Genomic DNA, 19,376 nt, shown 5'->3' on the forward strand with positions numbered 1-19,376 from the left:
TTGAGATCTGAATCTGAGCATGCGCAGCCCCCAGCGGCCGGGCCACCGCATCGCACCTATTGAGCTGCCTCCGGGAAAATGGCCACTGCTCAGATTCAGATCTCGTCTCCCGAGATCTCGGGACGAGATCTGAATCTGAGCAGCGGCCATTTTCCCGGAGGCCACCTGACCGCATTGTACCCATGGAGTTGCCGGCGGGGCTTCCAGTCTTTGAGATGCCGGAGGAGCCCCGACTGTATGAAGATACGCCGCCGCCACCGCCCCACAGCACCAGAGGCCCCACACTGCAGAAGAGGAGCCGCCACAGCACAGCAGCCGCCGCTCCCAGCACAGAGACCCCACGCTGCAGCGCTATGATAAGGTAATGGGGGATACTCACTTTCCTGTGAGACGCCCCCTCGTCCTCATCAGGATCACTCCCCCCCCCCCAAAAGGCACATATTCACCGGCCCTATAAGACGACATAGGGTGTATAAGAAGACCCCCGACTTTTAAGAAGATTTTATTTTTTAACTGGTAAAGTTGGGGGGTCGTCTTATACGCCCAGTCGTCTTATACGCCGGAAAATACGGTACCTGTGTGTCATCTGCTCCTGTATATAGTATATAACTGTATGTCATCTCCCCTGTATATAGTATATACCTGTGTGTCATATCCTCCTGTATATGGTATATTCCTGTGTGTCATCTGCTCCTGTACATAGTATGTACCTGTATGTCATCTGCTCCTGTATATAGTATATAACTGTATGTCATCTCCCCTGTATATAGTATATACCTGTGTGTCATATCCTCCTGTATATGGTATATTCCTGTGTGTCATCTGCTCCTGTATATAGTATATACCTGTGTGTCATCTACTCCTGTATATAGTATATACCTGTGTGTCATCTGTATATAGTATATACCTGTGTGTCATCTCCTCCTGTATATAGTATATACCTGTGTGTCATCTCCTCCTGTATATAGTATATACCTGTGTGTCATCTCCCCTGTATATAGTATGTACCTGTGTGTCATCTCCTCCTGTTTATAGTATATACCTGTGTGTCATCTCCTCCTGTATATAGTATATACCTTTGTGTCATCTCCCCTGCATATAGTATATACCTGTGTGTCATCTGCTCCTGTATATAGTATATACCTGTGTGTCATCTCCTCCTGTATATAGTATATACCTGTGTGTCATCTCCTCCTGTATATAGTATATACCTGTATGTCATCTCCCCTGTATATAGTATGTACCTGTGTGTCATCTTTCCTGTTTATAGTATATACCTGTGTGTCATCTCCTCCTGTATATAGTATATACCTGTATGTCATCTCCTCCTGTATATAGTATATACCTGTGTGTCATCTCCTCCGCTATATAGTATATACCTGTGTGTCATCTGATCCTCTATATAGTATATACCTGTGTGTCATCTGCTCCTGTATATAGTAACTGAACAGAGTAACTCACAGAAACTGAACACGTACCGGAGTCTACAGAGAGACTACAGACTGGCCCCATATCTGGAGAAACTCCCGGACCCCAGAGATCGCAAGATCCTGAGCCGATATAGACTCAGTGCCCACAGTCTGGCCATCGAATGTGGCCGACACAGGCAGAACTACAAGCCCAGGGAGGAAAGACTGTGCCAACACTGTGATCAGGAGGCCATAGAGGACGAAACTCACTTCCTGCTACACTGCTCCAAATACTCAGCAGTGAGGGACACTCACTTCAAGAGACTCTCACATCTCTTCCCGGACTTCATCACCATGAAGGAGGAAGAGAAAACATATATCCTGCTGGGAGAAGAAGAGAGAGCAGTGGAGATAGCAGCGCGGTTTGTGAGCGAATGTCATAGACTGCGAGAAAGAGAACTATGATGCCATGGACTATAGCCCCCACAATGGATCTGCCCCCATCCACCTTCCCTATGCCATGGACTATAGCCCCCACCCTGGATCTGCCCCCATCCACCTCCCCTATGCCATGGACTATAGCCCCCACCCTGGATCTGCCCCCATCCACCTCCCCTATGCCATGGACAATAGCCCCCACAATGGATCTGCCCCCATCCACCTCCCCTACAGCTCCTACCCAACATCCCCACAGTCCCTACTCCTATTGCCTTTATACACCTGCTTTAGCAAAACTGATGTGTATTTGGTCCTGCCAATAAAGCTTCTTTGATTTGATTAGTATGTACCTGTATGTCATCTGGTCCTGTATATAGTATATAACTGTATGTCATCTGCTCCTGTATATAGTGTATACCTGTGTGTCATCTACTCATGTATATAGTATATATCTGTCTCATCTTCCCTGTATATAGTATAAACCTGTATGTCATCTCCTCCTGTATATAGTATGTACCTGTATGTCATCTCCTCCTGTATAGAGTATATACCTGTGTCATCTGCTCTTGTATATAGTATGTACCTGTATGTCATCTGCTCCTGTATATAGTATATAACTGTATGTCATCTCCCCTGTATATAGTATATACCTGTGTGTCATATCCTCCTGTATATGGTATATTCCTGTGTGTCATCTGCTCCTGTATATAGTATATACCTGTGTGTCATCTGTATATAGTATATACCTGTGTGTCATCTCCTCCTGTATATAGTATATACCTGTATGTCGTCTCCCCTGTATATAGTATATACCTGTATGTCATCTCTTCCTGTATATAGTATATATCTGTGTGTCATCTCCTCCTGTATATAGTATATACCTGTGTGTCATCTCCTCCTGTATATAGTATATACCTGTGTGTCATCTCCCCTGTATATAGTATGTACCTGTGTGTCATCTCCTCCTGTTTATAGTATATACCTGTGTGTCATCTCCTCCTGTATATAGTATATACCTTTGTGTCATCTCCCCTGTATATAGTATATACCTGTGTGTCATCTGCTCCTGTATATAGTATATACCTGTGTGTCATCTCCTCCTGTATATAGTATATACCTGTGTGTCATCTCCTCCTGTATATAGTATATACCTGTATGTCATCTCCCCTGTATATATTATGTACCTGTGTGTAATCTTTCCTGTTTATAGTATATACCTGTGTGTCATCTCCTCCTGTATATAGTATATACCTGTGTGTCATCTCCTCCTGTACATAGTATATACCTGTATGTCATCTGATCCTGTATATAGTATATACCTGTGTGCCATCTCCTCCTGTATATAGTATGTACCTGTATGTCATCTCCTCCTGTATATAGTATATACCTGTGTGTCATCTCCACCGCTATATAGTATATACCTGTGTGTCATCTGATCCTCTATATAGTATATACCTGTGTGTCATCTGCTCCTGTATATAGTATGTACCTGTATGCCATCTCGTCCTGTATATAGTATATAACTGTATGTCATCTGCTCCTGTATATAGTGTATACCTGTGTGTTATCTACTCATGTATATAGTATATATCTGTCTCATCTTCCCTGTATATAGTATAAGCCTGTATGTCATCTCCTCCTGTATATAGTATGTACCTGTATGTCATCTCCTCCTGTATAGAGTATATACCTGTGTCACCTGCTCTTGTATATAGTATATACCTGTGTGTCATCTCCTCCTGTATATAGTATATACCTGTGTATCATCTACCCTGTATATAGTATATACCTGTGTGTCATCTCCTCCTGTATATAGTATATACCTGTATGTCTTCTCCCCTGCATATAGTATATACCTCTCTGTCATCTCTCCTGTATATAGAATATAAACCTGAGTGTCATCTCCTCCTGTATATAGTATATACGTGTGTCATCTCCTCCAGTATATATTATGTACCTGTATGTCATCTCCTTCTGTATATAGTGTATACCTGTAAGTCATCTCCTCCTGTATATAATATATAACCTGTGTGTCATCTCCTCTATATAGTATATACCTGTGTGTCATCTCCTCCTGTATATAGTATATACCTGTATGTCATCTCCCCTGTATATAGTATGTACCTGTGTGTCATCTTTCCTGTTTATAGTATATACCTGTGTGTCATCTCCTCCTGTATATAGTATATACCTGTGTGTCATCTCCTCCTGTACATAGTATATACCTGTATGTCATCTGATCCTGTATATAGTATATACCTGTGTCATCTCCTCCTGTATATAGTATATACCTGTATGTCATCTCCTTCTGTATATAGTATATACCTGTGTGTAATCTCCTCCGCTATATAGTATATACCTGTGTGTCAGCTGATCCTCTATATAGTATATACCTGTGTGTCATCTGCTCCTGTATATAGTATGTACCTGTATGTCATCTGGTCCTGTATATAGTATATAACTGTATGTCATCTGCTCCTGTATATAGTGTATACCTGTGTGTCATCTACTCATGTATATATTATATATCTGTCTCATCTTCCCTGTATATAGTATAAACCTGTATGTCATCTCCTCCTGTATATAGTATGTACCTGTATGTCATCTCCTCCTGTATAGAGTATATACCTGTATGTCATCTCCCCTGTATATAGTATATACCTGTGTGTCATATCCTCCTGTATATGGTATATTCCTGTGTGTCATCTGCTCCTGTATATAGTATATACCTGTGTCTTCTACTCCTGTATATAGTATATACCTGTGTGTCATCTGTATATAGTATATACCTGTGTGTCATCTCCTCCTGTATATAGTATATACCTGTATGTCATCTCCCCTGTATATAGTATATACCTGTATGTCATCTCTTCCTGTATATAGTATATATCTGTGTGTCATCTCCTCCTGTATATAGTATATACCTGTGTGTCATCTCCTCCTGTATATAGTATATACCTGTGTGTCATCTCCCCTGTATATAGTATGTACCTGTGTGTCATCTCCTCCTGTTTATAGTATATACCTGTGTCATCTCCTCCTGTATATAGTATATACCTTTGTGTCATCTCCCCTGTATATAGTATATACCTGTGTGTCATCTGCTCCTGTATATAGTATATACCTGTGTGTCATCTCCTCCTGTATATAGTATATACCTGTGTGTCATCTCCTCCTGTATATAGTATATACCTGTATGTCATCTCCCCTGTATATATTATGTACCTGTGTGTCATCTTTCCTGTTTATAGTATATACCTGTGTGTCATCTCCTCCTGTATATAGTATATACCTGTGTGTCATCTCCTCCTGTACATAGTATATACCTGTATGTCATCTGATCCTGTATATAGTATATACCTGTGTGCCATCTCCTCCTGTATATAGTATGTACCTGTATGTCTTCTCCTCCTGTATATAGTATATACCTGTGTGTCATCTCCACCGCTATATAGTATATACCTGTGTGTCATCTGATCCTCTATATAGTATATACCTGTGTGTCATCTGCTCCTGTATATAGTATGTACCTGTATGCCATCTGGTCCTGTATATAGTATATAACTGTATGTCATCTGCTCCTGTATATAGTGTATACCTGTGTGTCATCTACTCATGTATATAGTATATATCTGTCTCATCTTCCCTGTATATAGTATAAGCCTGTATGTCATCTCCTCCTGTATATAGTATGTACCTGTATGTCATCTCCTCCTGTATAGAGTATATACCTGTGTCATCTGCTCTTGTATATAGTATATACCTGTGTGTCATCTCCTCCTGTATATAGTATATACCTGTGTATCATCTACCCTGTATATAGTATATACCTGTGTGTCATCTCCTCTTGTATATAGTATATACCTGTATGTCTTCTCCCCTGCATATAGTATGTACCTCTCTGTCATCTCTCCTGTATATAGTATATAAACCTGAGTGTCATCTCCTCCTGTATATAGTATATACGTGTGTCATCTCCTCCAGTATATATTATGTACGTGTATGTCATCTCCTTCTGTATATAGTGTATACCTGTAAGTCATCTCCTCCTGTATATAATATATAACCTGTGTGTCATCTCCTCTATATAGTATATACCTGTGTGTCATCTCCTCCTGTATATAGTATATACCTGTATGTAATCTCCTCCTGTATATAGTATATACCTGTATGTCATCTCCCCTGTATATAGTATATACCTGTGTCATCTCCTCCTGTATATAGTATATGCCTGTTTGTCATCTGCTCCTGTATATAGTATATACCTGTGTGTCATCTACCCTGTATATAGTATATTCCTGTGTATCTTCTCGTCCTGTATATAGTATATACCTGTGTGTCATCTCCTCCTGTATATAGTATATACCTGTGTCATCTCCTCCTGTATATAGTATATGCCTGTTTGTTATCTGCTCCTGTATATAGTATATAACTGTGTGTCATCTCCTCCTGTATATAGTATATACCTGTGTGTCATCTCCTCTTGTATATAGTATATACCTGTGTGTCATCTCCCCTGTATATAGTATATACCTGTGTCATCTGCTCCTGTATATAGTATATACCTGTGTGTCATCTCCTCCTGTATATAGTATATACCTGTGTGTCATCTCCTCCTGTACATAGTATATACCTGTGTGTCATCTCCTCCTGTATATAGTATGTACCTGTATGTCATCTCTTCCTGTATATAGTATATACCTGTGTGTCATCTCCTCCTCTATATAGTATATACCTGTATGTCATCTGATCCTGTATATAGTATATACCTGTGTGTCATCTTCTCCTGTATATAGTATATACCTGTGACATCTCCTCCTGTATATGGTATATACCTGTATGTCATCTCCTCTTGTATATAATATGTACCTGTATGTCATCTCCCCTGTATATAGTATATACCTGTTTCATCTCCTGTATATAGTATATACCTGTATGTCATCTGCTCCTGTATATAGTAGTTACCTGTTGTGAATTCTGCTCTTGGGCTCCCTCCGGTTGTTGTAAGTGGTAGCGCTGCTGTCTCTGAATCACAGCATTTATCAGGTGTTTTCACTTTTTGCAATTTGGACAGGGCTATTTAGTCTTGCTTCACCCTTTAGTCAGTGCCAGTTGTCCATTGTTCCTGGAGGATTCACATCCCTGCCTGGTCTCTTCTGCTTTGCAGTTCCTTTCAACCAAGATAAGTTTTGGCCTTGATTTTGCTGTCCATATGCTGTGGTCTTATTGTTCTGTTATTTTTCATGTTTTGTCTTGTCCAGCTTGGTCTGTATAAGGATTTGTTTAGCCAAGCTGGTATCGCTGGAGATGCAGATGTACCCTCCATGTCTTTAGTTAGCTCTGGAGTTTTTGTATTTTCTGTGGTGGATATTTTCTAGTGTTTTAATACTGACCACATAGTACTCTGTCCTGTCCTTTCTATTTAGCTAGAAGTGGCCTCCTTTGCTAAATTCTCATTTCAGTCTGTGTATGTTTTTTCCCTCTCCTCTCACAGTCAATATTTGTGGGGGGCTGCCTGTTCTTTGGGGATTTTTTCTGAGGCAAGATAGTTTTCCCTTTTGTATCTCTAGGGGTAATTAGTCCTCCGGCTGTGTCGAGATGTCTAGGGAGCGCTAGGTACATTCCACAGCTACTTCTAGTTGCGGTGTTAGGTTCAGGGTCTGCGGTCAGTACAGGTACCACCTTCTCCAGAGTACATCCATGCTGCTCTTAGGCCACCAGATCATAACAGTACAACTGGCCCACAATGAGTTAACCGCATCTCAGAAGAAGGGAAGAAAGTGCTGAGCCATTTTTTTTTCTGTAGTCTGTTGTGTTTTTTTTTTCTCTTCCCTCTTTGCCTCTGGGTGGCTCAGGAGTTCGGCGCTGGTATAGATGTTCAGGGATTGGCTTCTCGAGTGGATCAACTTGCTGCTAGAGTACAGGGTATTTCCGATTATATCATTCAGACTCCAGTTTTAGCGCCTAGAATTCCAACTCCTGATTTGTTTTTTGGGGATAGGTCCAAATTTCTGAGCTTTAACAATAACTGTAAACTGTTTTTTTCTCTGAAACCCCGTTCCTCTGGTGATCCCATCTGGCAGGTTAAAATTATTATATCTCTGCTGCATGGTGACCACCAGGATTGGGCATTTGCCCTGGAACCTGGGAATCCGGCGTTGCTTAATGTAGACACCTTTTTTCAGGCGCTTGGGTTATTGTATGACGAACCTAATTCAGTGGATCATGCTGAGAAGACCTTGTTGGCCCTGTCTCAGGGTCAAGAAGCGGCAGAATCATATTGCCAGAAGTTTAGAAAATGGTCTGTACTGACTAAATGGAATGAGGATGCCTTGGCGGCAATCTTCAGAAAGGGTCTTTCTGAATCCGTTAAAGATGTTATGGTGGGGTTCCCCACGCCTGCTGGTCTGAGTGATTCTATGTCTCTGGCCATTCAGATTGATCGGCGCTTGCGCGAGCGCAGAGTTGTGCACACTATGGCATTGTCTTCCGAGCACAGTCCTGAGCCTATGCAGTGTGATAGGATTGTGTCTAGAGCTGAACGACAAGGATTCAGACGTCAGAATAGGTTATGTTTTTACTGCGGCGATTCTGCTCATGTTATTTCTGATTGCCCTAAGCGTACCAAGAGAATCGCTGGTTCTGTTACCATCAGTACTGTACAACCTAAATTTCTGTTATCTGTGACCCTGATCTGCTCATTATCGTCATTTTCTGTCATGGCATTTATGGATTCAGGCGCCGCTCTAAATTTAATGGACTTAGAATTTGCCAGACGTTGTGGTTTCCCCTTGCAGCCTTTGCAGAGTCCTATTCCTTTGAGGGGCATTGATGCTACACCGTTGGCTAAAAATAAACCTCAGTTTTGGACACAGCTGACCATGTGCATGGCGCCAGCCCATCAGGAAGATTGTCGTTTTCTGGTGTTGCATAATTTGCATGATGCTATTGTGCTGGGTTTCCCATGGTTACAGGTGCATAATCCGGTATTAGATTGGAAATCTAGGTCTGTGACTAGTTGGGGTTGTCAGGGGGTTCATGGTGGCGTTCCTTTGATGTCAATTTCCTCCTCTTCTTCCTCTTCTGAAATTCCTGAGTTTGTCAGATTTCCAGGATGTTTTTGATGAGCCCAAGTCCAGTTCCCTTCCACCGCATAGGGACTGTGATTGTGCTATTGACTTGATTCCAGGCTGTAAGTTCCCTAAAGGCCGACTTTTCAACCTGTCTGTGCCAGAACATACCACCATGCGGAGCTATGTGAAGGAGTCCTTGGAGAAGGGGCATATTCGGCCATCTTCTTCACCATTGGGAGCAGGTTTTTTCTTTGTTGCCAAAAAAGATGGCTCCTTGAGACCCTGTATTGATTATCGCCTCTTGAATAAGATCACGGTCAAATTCCAATACCCTTTGCCTTTGCTTTCTGATCTGTTTGCTAGGATTAAGGGGGCTAGTTGGTTTACTAAGATTGACCTTCGAGGGGCATATAATCTGGTTCGTATTAAGCAGGGGGATGAATGGAAAACTGCGTTTAATACTCCCGAAGGCCATTTTGAATACCTTGTGATGCCATTTGGACTCTCTAATGCTCCATCTGTGTTTCAGTCCTTCATGCATGATATATTTCGGAATTATCTTGATAAATTCATGATTGTATATTTGGATGATATTTTGATTTTTTCAGATGATTGGGAGTCTCATGTGAAACAAGTCAGGATGGTATTTCAGATCCTTCGTGATAATGCTTTGTTTGTGAAGGGGTCTAAGTGTCTCTTTGGAGTGCAGAAGGTTTCTTTTCTGGGCTTCATTTTTTCTCCCTCATCTATAGAAATGGATCCGGTTAAGGTTCAGGCCATTCATGATTGGATCCAGCCCACATCCGTGAAGAGCCTTCAGAAATTTTTGGGCTTTGCTAATTTTTATCGCCGTTTCATTGCCAACTTCTTCAGTGTGGTTAAACCCCTGACTAGTGTTGAGCGATACCGTCCGATACTTGAAAGTATCGGTATCGGAAAGTATCGGCCGATACCGGCAAAGTATCGGATCTAATCCGATACCGATACCCGATACCAATACAAGTCAATGGGACTCAAGTATCGGACAGTATCCCTGATGGTTCCCAGGGTCTGAAGGAGAGGAAACTCTCCTTCAGGCCCTGGGATCCATATTAATGTGTAAAATAAAGAATTAAAATAAAAAATATTGATATACTCACTTCTCCGACGCAGCCTGCACCTTACCGAGGGAACCGGCAGCCTTCTTTGCTTAAAATGCGCGCGTTTACTGCCTTCCATGACGTCAAGGCTTCTGATTGGTCGCGTGCTGCCCATGTGACCGCGACGCGACCAATCACAACAAGCCGTGACGTAATTTTCAGGTCCTGAATGCCTAGAATTAGGCATTCAGGACCTGAAAATTACGTCACGGCTTGTGATTAGTCGCGTCGCGGTCACATGGGCGGCACGCGACCAATCACAAGCCGTGACGTAATTTTCAAATTCTGAATGCCTAGAATTAGGCATTCAGGACCTGAAAATTACGTCACGGCTTGTGATTAGTCGCGTCGCGGTCACATGGGCGGCACGCGACCAATCACAAGCCGTGACGTAATTTTCAAATCCTGAATGCCTAGAATTAGGCATTCAGGACCTGAAAATTACGTCACGGCTTGTTGTGATTGGTCGCGTCGCGGTCACATGGGCGGCACGCGACCAATCACAAGCCGTGACGTAATTTTCAAATCCTGAATGCCTAGAATTAGGCATTCAGGACCTGAAAATTACGTCACGGCTTGTTGTGATTGGTCGTGTCGCGGTCACATGGGCGGCACGCGACCAATCAGAAGCCGTGACGTCACGGAAGGCAGTAAACGCGCGCATTTTAAGCAAAGAAGGCTGCCGGTTCCCTCGGTAAGGTGCAGGCTGCGTCGGAGAGGTGAGTATATCCCTATTTTTTATTTTAATTCTTTCTTTTACACATTGATATTAATCCCGATACCGATTCCTGATATCACAAAAGTATCGGATCTCGGTATCGGAATTCCGATACCCGCAAGTATCGGCCGATACCCGATACTTGCGGTATCGGAATGCTCAACACTACCCCTGACCGATTTGACGAAGAAAGGCGTTGATGTTACGAATTGGTCCTCTGCGGCTGTTTCTGCCTTTCAGGAGCTTAAACGCCGATTTACTTCTGCCCCTGTGTTGCGTCAGCCGGATGTTTCTCTTCCTTTTCAGGTTGAGGTTGACGCTTCTGAGATTGGGGCAGGGGCCGTTTTGTCTCAGAGGAATTCTGATGGTTCCTTGATGAAACCGTGTGCCTTCTTTTCTCGAAAGTTTTCGCCTGCGGAATGCAATTATGATGTCGGCAATCGTGAGTTGTTGGCTATGAAGTGGGCATTTGAGGAGTGGCGACATTGGCTTGAGGGGCCAAGCACCGTATTGTGGTCTTGACCGATCATAAGAATCTGATTTATCTCGAGTCTGCCAAACGGCGGAATCCTAGACAGGCCCGATGGTCCCTGTTTTTCTCCCGTTTTGATTTTGTGGTCTCGTATCTTCCGGGTTATAAGAATGTTAAGGCTGATGCCCTCTCTAGGAGCTTTTTGCCTGATTCTCCTTGGGTCCTTGAGCCGGTCGGTATTCTGAAGGAAGGGGTGATTCTTTCTGCCATCTCCCCTGATTTACGACGGATTCATTGTTCTGTGTTGGCCGGTCATCCTGGGATTTTTGGTACCAGAGATTTGGTTGGTAGGTCCTTTTGGTGGCCTTCTTTGTCACGGGATGTGCGTTCTTTTGTGCAGTCCTGTGGGACTTGTGCGCGGGCCAAGCCTTGCTGTTCCCGCGCTAGTGGGTTGCTTTTGCCTTTGCCGGTCCCTGAGAGGCCTTGGACGCATATTTCTATGGATTTTATTTCAGATCTTCCAGTTTCCCAGAGGATGTCAGTTATCTGGGTGGTTTGTGACCGGTTTTCTAAGATGGTTCATTTGGTACCTTTGCCTAAGTTGCCTTCCTCTTCTGATTTGGTTCCGTTGTTTTTTCAGCATGTGGTTCGTTTGAATGGCATTCCGGAGAACATTGTGTCCGATAGAGGTTCCCAGTTTGTTTCTAGGTTTTGGCGGGCCTTTTGTGCTAGGCTGGGCATTGATTTGTATTTTTCTTCCGCATTTCATCCTCAGACAAATGGCCAAACCGAGCGAACTAATCAGACTTTGGAAACTTATTTGAGATGCTTTGTGTCTGCTGATCAGGATGATTGGGTGGCTTTCTTGCCATTGGCCGAGTTTGCCCTTAATAATCGGGCTAGTTCTGCTACCTTGGTTTCACCCTTCTTTTGTAACTCTGGTTTTCATCCTCTTTTTTCTTCAGGGCAGGTTGAGCCTTCTGATTGTCCTGGGGTGGACTCTGTGGTTGACAGGTTGCAGCAAATTTGGGCTCGTGTTGTTGACAATTTGGTGTTGTCTCAGGAAGGGGCTCAGCGCTTTGCTAACCGTTGTCGCTGTGTTGGTTCCCGGCTTCGGGTTGGGGATTTGGTCTGGTTGTCTTCCCGTCATGTCCCTATGAAGGTTTCTTCCCCTAAGTTTAAGCCTCGGTTTATTGGCCCTTATAGGATTTCTGAGATTATCAATCCAGTGTCTTTTCGTTTGGCCCTTCCAGCCTCTTTTTCCATCCATAATGTTTTTCATATATCTTTGTTGCGGAAATATGTGGTGCCCATTGTTCCCTCTGTTGATCCTCCTGGCCCGGTGTTGATTGATGGGGAATTGGAGTATGTGGTTGAGAAGATTTTGGATTCTCGTTTTTCGAGGCGGAGGCTTCAGTATCTTGTCAAATGGAAGGGTTATGGCCAGGAGGATAATTCTTGGGTTGTTGCCTCCGATGTTCATGCTGATGATTTGGTTCGTGCCTTTCATTTGGCTCGTCCGGATCAGCCTGGGGGCTCTGGTGAGGGTTCAGTGACCCGTCCTCAAGGGGGGGGTACTGTTGTGAATTCTGCTCTTGGGCTCCTTCCGGTGGTTGTAAGTGGTAGTGGAGCGCCCCCCACACCGCCGCAGGGCCGAGGGGTACCCGGAGCCGGGCCTCTGGGTCTCAGTCCTGGGGTTGTCACGGTGGCTAGACCCGGTCCGTGGCCCTGTCTGTCAGTGGGGGACGTCCGGTGCAATAAGGGGTGTTGTAACGGTGCAGTTGTGGGGTGCAGGTCGCGGTAAATAATGAGGACACCAGGTTGCAGTCTCTTTACCTCTTTACTGAAGATCTCTGGGTCCTCAATCCAGAATACGGCTCACCAGGCTGCGCAAGTCCGGCCGGTCCAATGACACTTCCAGAGTTCTCCTCACAGGAGGAAATCTGTGCCTTCCCCCTAGCGCTATGTGTTGTAGTCCTTCCCTGCTGTGCTTACGGAAAGTACCCCACAACTGTTGTGTCTGTTTCTGATGTTCCCTCACAACTCAACTAGATGATGTTCTGCTAATCCTCCGTCCCTCCCTGAGGTTCGGGTAGGAACGGCACCCGTTTGACGGGTAGGCCTGGAGTTCTTCCGGGACCCTAGAGACTCCCCTCTCCCACAATTGCCTCCCAAGACTTCATAGGTGATTTGAGTTAGACAGCCCGCCTGAGACTGACTGCCCTGCCGCTGTTTGGAGTATTGCTTGAAGCTGAATGTTATTCTACTCCCTCGGCGTTCCGGCCACCGGTAGTGCGCCTCAGTAGGATGTTGCTTCGGTCTTACAGCACGACTCCTACTGGTATTTCTCCTTTGCGTGATCCCGTTTCTCACTCAGCACAATCTATCTCTCTTCTAATCCTTTCTTGGGCACCGCCGCTACCCGGAGCAGGCACGGTCCCGTTACGTTCGTTCCCGTTGCCAAGCCTCTGTCAGGATCCCACCCCTGACAGAGACCCTACTGTATCTTCCCCTACAACACCCTCTGCCACAAGGTGTTGCCTGGTTCCAACCCAGTCAGCTTTCTGATCTAACTTCCTGCCTGACCCCCAGTTTACCCACTATGGTGGGGAGTGGCCTAATGAATAGCACCCTTAGCTCCCCCCGGAGGCCCGGCTGTGAAATGTATTGGTGTCTGTGATACCTGATCAGATGAACTCCTTCAGTGCTATCGGACGCACCATAGCTCCCCATAGTGGCGGAGCCACAGTACTGCAATGACCAGGACTCTGGGGCGCTGCACTCCCCCCTGGTTAAACACAGTACTCCGGGACTGGGAAGAAAACAACAATACAAGTTTAGCAAAAAGACATACAATTTTTGTTGAGTGCAAATAACAATACGTATACTTGAACAGAGCTTCCCTTTATGGGAGGTGAGGACACTTGAACGTTACAAAACATGGTTAAACATTAAACATTATAAATTACAGGCTATAAATAACTCCTGTTACCCAACCGGGTATTCTACTAAGTGCAAAAATCGCTGAACAATACTTTAACATTGCCTTTAAGGACATACACTCTGTATCCACCAAAGACCTTCCTATAATCACATTATAAGGTAAGTTAACTTTTTCATTCTCCTTCTTTGAATCTGCAGGACCGCCTGTCCTAACGGCACCAGACCTACTGCCTCTCCTTTCTGTTACAGGACCGCCCCGTTCAGCCAGGGCCTACTGCCTTTTCAACTTCTATACATAGTATAGATCATAACATTACTTTCAATTTTAGAAGCACTGAGCCATCTACGTATGGCTCCTAGGAGGACTCACTACCTAACCCCTACGGGTTCACTTTCTGTCCTCTGTAACACATTATTAACTCTTTCTTTACAATAACTAACTTACTATGGAGGACTCAGGGTTTACCTTCTATCCCCAGTTTCTTATCAACATTATCAACTATCCCCTTATAACATCAATCCTCATTACTACTCTCTTTCTGGAAACATCATCTGCATTTCTTTACATTTAACCAATCAAATACATATAACTTTTACATGTAAGAATTATCATCACTTTCGCTCATCAAGACATTATTGCTATCCATCAATCTTAATGCAATACGGTTCTTCAAATATACACGTGGATGTCCCCTTTAAGAAGGGACCAAGTCTTTAGGAGGTAGCATTTGTTCTCTAGCTACCAGTCCATACTCAGCAAAGGCTCCGGTATGGTATCTTCGCAAAGAGTCTCTTTCCAAGTAAGACCAGTAGGAAGCGCCTTTAAGAAGGTGCAAACTATATACAGGAAGTTTGTATCATGCATTGTTCATGATTACGGCAGTTCTTATAACATTGTGGAACAAAAAAGCAAAAATGAAAGTGAAAGCAAAAATAAAAAGCAATAGGGATCCCGGGTAAACAAAGGGATCCCTTTAAGAGTTAACCCAGGACGGGTTTTAGCAGCAAAATAGCAAGGAAATAAACAGTTAACTATTTACAGTTTCAGGTTTCCGAGGCTTAGTTGGACGGCTTCCAGGGCTGCACCTGGCACTTAACCCCTCTTGGCCTGGGCAAAGTGAGGTCCAGGGTTACACCCAGTGCTGGACAAACGCCGTTAATCCGTCTTTCATGTACGATTAAATCATGCGCAGCGATGGAGGTCTGCGCAGCTTGAGTATGGGCATCTGCTGCAGCAGAGGTAGCGGCTGCTGCAAGATCAGTCACTGGAACGGAGTCAGCAGCTGTGGCACTAGCAGTCACTGGAGTGGTGTCGGTCGTCAGGGCAGGGTGGCTCTTCCTACCTGCTTCAGATGCGGTTCCTCCGGTGCCGGTCTGCTCCGTCTCCGCTGGGGTCTGGAACGCTGGCTGCGGGGCCTTGTGCTGCAACGCTGTCATCTCTGCTTGCAGCACCTCGCTTTCCGGCAGGGCCTTGCTTTCTGGCTTCGGAGCGATGGAACTTCTTTCTTGCTCCGGACCAGACGAGGCTGCCGACAGACGTCTGGCGAGGCTCCCGATGATGGTCTTCTTCCACCCGGCCTCAGTGCTCAGCTGCATCCGCCGGGGTTGATGGATCAGCCCGTCCGCTCCGGTCTGCAGGAGGTCAGCGTCAACTGTGGAGGTCTGGCTGCGGTGCCTCTCCGGGTAGCTGGGGGAGTCCTCGGCTCCGACCCCACGCTCCGGCTCCGGGCGGCGGGCCATGGCGTCCTCCATGTTGCTCGCTTCTTCTTCCTGGTCCTTTTCCCGCTCTCTTCTTCGTGGGCGGTTTCGTTTTCGTTGTCTCTGCCCACCATTAAGGATCAGGAGGCAGATCTCGGCTGCTGACGGACACGTCCTCAAGGGGCCGAGATATTTAGACTGGGCGGCCATTGTCTTTCGCGCTCTTCAGCTTGTTCACGCCCACTTCCACGCCCTTCTTCTTCTCCTGCGCTCTCCTTAGCGCTGTAATGGCGGCGGTTTTGGCGGGAACTTCTGGCGGCAAGTGGCAACACACAGTCCTTGTAATAAAGCACAGTCCAAGCACGATAAATCACAGTTCCAAGGCACACATGACCTGATTCTTCAGGCTTAAGTAGATCCTGTTCGTGACGCCAAGCTGGAGCGCCCCACACACCGCCGCAGGGCCGAGGGGTACCCGGAGCCGGGCCTCTGGGTCTCAGTCCTGGGGTTGTCACGGTGGCTAGACCCGGTCCGTGGCCCTGTCTGTCAGTGGGGGACGTCCGGTGCAATAAGGGGTGTTGTAACGGTGCAGTTGTGGGGTGCAGGTCACGGTAAATAATGAGGACACCAGGTTGCAGTCTCTTTACCTCTTTACTGAAGATCTCTGGGTCCTCAATCCAGAATACGGCTCACCAGGCTGCGCAAGTCCGGCCGGTCCAATGACACTTCCAGAGTTCTCCTCACAGGAGGAAATCTGTGCCTTCCCCCTAGCGCTATGTGTTGTAGTCCTTCCCTGCTGTGCTTACGGAAAGTACCCCACAACTGTTGTGTCTGTTTCTGATGTTCCCTCACAACTCGACTAGATCATGTTCTGCTAATCCTCCGTCCCTCCCTGAGGTTCGGGTAGGAACGGCACCCGTTTGACGGGTAGGCCTGGAGTTCTTCCGGGACCCTAGAGACGCCCCTCTCCCACAATTGCCTCCCAAGACTTCATAGGTGATTTGAGTTAGACAGCCCGCCTGAGACTGACTGCCCTGCCGCTGTTTGGAGTATTGCTTGAAGCTGAATGTTATTCTACTCCCTCGGCGTTCCGGCCACCGGTAGTGCGCCTCAGTAGGATGTTGCTTCGGTCTTACAGCACGACCCCTACTGGTATTTCTCCTTTGCGTGATCCCGTTTCTCACTCAGCACAATCTATCTCTCTTCTAATCCTTTCTTGGGCACCGCCGCTACCCGGAGCAGGCACGGTCCCGTTACGTTCGTTCTCGTTGCCAAGCCTCTGTCAGGATCCCACCCCTGACAGAGACCCTACTGTATCTTCCCCTACAACACCCTCTGCCACAAGGTGTTGCCTGGTTCCAACCCAGTCAGCTTTCTGATCTAACTTCCTGCCTGACCCCCAGTTTACCCACTATGGTGGGGAGTGGCCTAATGAATAGCACCCTTAGCTCCCCCCGGAGGCCCGGCTGTGAAATGTATTGGTGTCTGTGATACCTGATCAGATGAACTCCTTCAGTGCCATCGGACGCACCATAGCTCCCCATAGTGGCGGAGCCACAGTACTGCAATGACCAGGACTCTGGGGCGCTGCAGTAGCGCTGCTGTCTCTGAATCACAGCATTTATCAGGTGCTTTCACTTTTTGCAATTTGGACAGGGCTATTTAGTCTTGCTTCACCCTTTAGTCAGTGCCAGTTGTCCATTGTTCCTGCCTGGTCTCTTCTGCTTTGCAGTTCCTTTCAACCAAGATAAGTTTTGGCCTTGATTTTGCTGTTCACATGCTGTGGTCTTATTGTCCTGTTATTTTCCATGTTTTGTCTTGTCCAGCTTGGTCTGTATAAGGATTTGTTTAGCCAAGCTGGTATCTCTGGAGATGCAGATATACCCTCCATGTCTTTAGTTAGCTGTGGAGTTTTTGTATTTTCTGTGGTGGATATTTTCTAGTGTTTTAATACTGACCGCATAGTACTCTGTCCTGTCCTTTCTATTTAGCTAGAAGTGGCCTCCTTTGCTAAATTCTCATTTCAGTCTGTGTATGTCTTTTCCCTCTCCTCTCACAGTCAATATTTGTGGGGGGCTGCCTGTTATTTGGGGATTTTCTCTGAGGCAAGATAGTTTTCCCTTTTGTATCTCTAGGGGTAATTAGTCCTCCGGCTGTGTCGAGATGTCTAGGGAGCGCTAGGTACATTCCACGGCTACTTCTAGTTGCGGTGTTAGGTTCAGGATCTGCGGTCAGTACAGGTACCACCTTCTCCAGAGTACGTCCATGCTGCTCTTAGGCCACCAGATCATAACAGTTACCTGTGTGTCATCTGCTCCTGTATATAGTACATAACTGTGTCATCTCCCCTGTATATAGTATATACCTGTGTCATCTCCTCCTATACATAGTATATACCTATATGTCATCTCCCCTGTATATAGTATATACCTGTGTCATCTCCTCCTGTATATAGTATATACCTGTGTCATCTCCTCTTGTATACAGTATATACCTGTGTGTCATCTCCCCTGTATATAGTATATACCTGTGTGTCATCTCCTCCTGTATATAGTATGTACCTGTATGTCATCTCCTCCTGTATATAGTATATATCTGTGTCATCTGCTCTTGTATATAGTATATACATGTGTGTCATCTCCTCCTGTATATAGTATATACCTGTATGTCATCTCCCCTGTATATAGTATATACCTGTATGTCATCTCCCCTGCATATAGTATATACCTGTATGTCATCTCCCCTGTATATAGTATATACCTGTATGTCATCTCATCCTGTATATAGTATATATCTGTGTGTCATCTGCTCCTGTATATAGTATATACCTGTGTGTCATCTTCTCCTGTATACAGTATATACCTGTGTGTCATCTCCTCTTGTATATAGTATATACCTGTGTGTCATCTCCTCCTCTATATATTATATACCTGTATGTCATCTTCTCTTGTATATAGTATATACCTGTGTCATCTCCTCCTGTATATGGTATATACCTGTATGTCATCTCCTCCTGTATATAATATGTACCTGTATGTCATCTCCCCTGTATATATAATATACCTGTTTCATCTCCTGTATATAGTATATACCTGTATGTCATCTGCTCCTGTATATAGTAGTTACCTGTGTGTCATCTGCTCCTGTATATAGTACATACCTGTGTCATCTCCCCTGTATATAGTATATACCTGTATGTCATCTCCCCTGTATATAGTATATACCTGTGTCATCTCCTCCTATACATAGTATATACCTGTATGTCATCTCCCCTGTATATAGTATATACCTGTGTCATCTCCTGCTATACATAGTATATACCTGTGTGTCATCTCCTCCTGTATATAGTATGTACCTGTATGTCATCTCCTCCTGTATATAGTATATACCTGTTTCATCTGCTCTTGTATATAGTATATACATGTGTGTTATCTCCTCCTGTATATAGTATATACCTGTGTGTCATCTGCTCCTGTATATAGTATA

This window comes from Ranitomeya variabilis, chromosome 6 (genome assembly GCF_051348905.1).
Source record: "Ranitomeya variabilis isolate aRanVar5 chromosome 6, aRanVar5.hap1, whole genome shotgun sequence".
Lineage (NCBI taxonomy): Eukaryota > Metazoa > Chordata > Amphibia > Anura > Dendrobatidae > Ranitomeya > Ranitomeya variabilis.